The sequence below is a fragment of the Castor canadensis genome, chromosome 11, assembly GCF_047511655.1.
Source record: "Castor canadensis chromosome 11, mCasCan1.hap1v2, whole genome shotgun sequence".
Lineage (NCBI taxonomy): Eukaryota > Metazoa > Chordata > Mammalia > Rodentia > Castoridae > Castor > Castor canadensis.
Genome location: NC_133396.1, coordinates 123466854 through 123469184, shown reverse-complemented (window position 1 = coordinate 123469184; position 2331 = coordinate 123466854). Strand labels below are relative to the sequence as shown.

At 41.2% G+C, this 2331-nt stretch overlaps 1 non-coding gene across 1 annotated transcript; it reads right to left on the bottom strand.

Annotated features, from left to right (window-relative positions):
• Positions 1-350: 350 nt before the first annotated feature.
• On the bottom strand, positions 351-481 carry LOC141414498 (small nucleolar RNA SNORA51). The gene has a single exon (XR_012439525.1). It is a non-coding gene; the product is annotated as a small nucleolar RNA SNORA51 (small nucleolar RNA).
• Positions 482-2331: the final 1850 nt, after the last annotated feature.

The following is a 2331-nucleotide window of genomic DNA, read 5'->3' as shown; positions in this document are numbered from 1 at the left end:
TCCCAAGCCGTCTGGGCACTGGTGTCTGGTGGTGGCCCGGGGGCCCTCCTGGTTTCTCCATTTAACTTGAAGTGGAGATGCTATGCACAGGCTGGAGGTGTGGAGGAGTCAAAGTTTTGCTTCTTCTCGGTGGTTTTTCCTGTAAGGTGTATCTCCAGTGTCTCTCCAAGATTTTACTTTAGGAGGCACGCTTTCTGCTTCTTCCCTCTAGCTGCCATCTTGGAATCACTCAAAACATTCACCATTTATAGGGCATTTATTATTCATTGGGTCCTGTGCTAAATACCTTGCCCCATATAATTCTCCCTTCAACCCTGTGAAGAAAATGGGTAGTATGATTCAGCCCATTTTTATGTCAACCCATCACAAGACAGACTATGCACAGGGCCTGAGCTGAGGTATATATGGGGTAGGTTTACTCTGACTTCTCTTTATCAACAGCCAGTGTAAGAACTCAGCCTATGGCAAACACTAAGAATCTGTTCACCCCACTTTATAGGTAGGGAAACTGAGGCTGAGAGAGGTGAAATGACACCCGGGTCAGAAAAGACATCCAGCCTTTAAACCTGAGCACTCACCTGCTTCCCCACTCTGCCTCAGAAGCCCAGCATAGACCTTAGTCATTTGGGGCCCTCAAAGGGAGCAACCAGTAGTGATGACCATGACCTCAGGAGCACACATTTAACAAACTTTTTCCTCTAGAGAAAGGATCTTTAAGATGAGGCATCCTTGTAATTCTTAACTTAGGGAAGGAAAGTCCCCTTGCATACCCTAAAGAAATTTGAACTCAGTGTCAGCTAGAGCTTTTCAATCTACTGGAAGATCCAACCTGAGGTTGCAGTCAGAGCCATTCAACAAGCACCAGATCATTGAAATATACAAATATAGAGAGTTGTTCAACAGGGAATTCTGGGCCCTAAATAAGGACCTTCCATAAAGATGGGTCCAAGATTCATTAGAGGGTGCCACTAACAACCACCATTTAAGTAGATCAAAGAAAGTAGTAGGATTTTTCCATGCACCCATTTTTCTCAGTAGATCACCTGAAATAGTTATGTTTCTCTATGTAACAAATTACCTCAATGTTTAACAGCCTAAATCCACAAACTGTTATTACCTCACACAGTTTCTGAGATTCAGGAATTTGGGGGCAGTTTAGCTGAGTGTCTCTGGCCTGGCATCTCCCAGGAAGTTGCAATCAAGCTGTAGGATGGGGTTACAATCTTCATAAGGCTGGGGGATCTGCTTCCAAGTTGATGGACACAGTGGTGGGCAACCTCTCTTCTTCACAGTCTGGATGCTTCTCCACAGGGTGGGATTGGAGTTTCACACTTGCAAAGCAGGTGCTTTACTGCTTGAGCATTATTTCCAGTACATTTTGCTCTGCTTTATTTGCCCAGGCTGGTCTGGAACCATAACACTCAAGTCTTCCAAGTTACTAGGATTACAGGCTTAAGTCACTGGTATCTGGTTGAGATAACTTGTCTTGAGAGGAGAGAGAGACGAGAGATCTAATCTCTAAAGACAGTAAAATAGAAGGGTCTTTGGAGTGATAGATACCAACCAGTATTGAAGGTAGGGGCCATACTATAAACAGCAAAAAACAAATATTTATATTCAGTGCACTGTGACCTTCCACTTTGTCCTTCCAGTTTCTAGAATGCTTGCACCCAGGCCTATGAGGAAGATGCTTGAGAGAAGTTTAGTGAAAAATCTGGCTACCTCAAAAGGAAAGAGCTAAAGATTTTCTCACCAGGGGTTTCTCAACAAATGTCCTACCCTGAGCACCTTATAAAAAAGGCCAGTAGTCAAGAAACCCCATGTATGTGCTCAGGGATTTCATTTTGCTTTTTAGTGCTCATTCATAACTACAAGCAAATGACCAAGGATTCCTAAACATCTGAGGACTTCTCTATTGGGAAAGATAAACACCAAAATCAAAAAGTGAATAAAAGAAATGGGGAAAATGGACAATGCCAGGAAAACAATAACTTTAAAGATTTCTAAATCATCAATGTTCTCAGAAAGATAATAGGAGAGACTTATGCACAATATAGAAGTAATATAATTAAAGGGAAATTAAGATAACAGAACAGTGACTTTGGAAATTAAAAAGATACTTGCAAAAATAAAATATTCAGTGTTAAGTGTTCAGAGCTCAAAGGTTACTTTGAGGAAATATCCTAGAAAGTAAATCACAGGGAAAGAGGAAGAGAAAGAAAAAGAGGAAGAGAATAGAAAGGAAAAACAGAAGAGAAATGTCTTTATTTGGGTTTTTACAACAGAGTACCATAAACTAGGTGGCTTATTAAGAAACAAAGTTTATTTCTT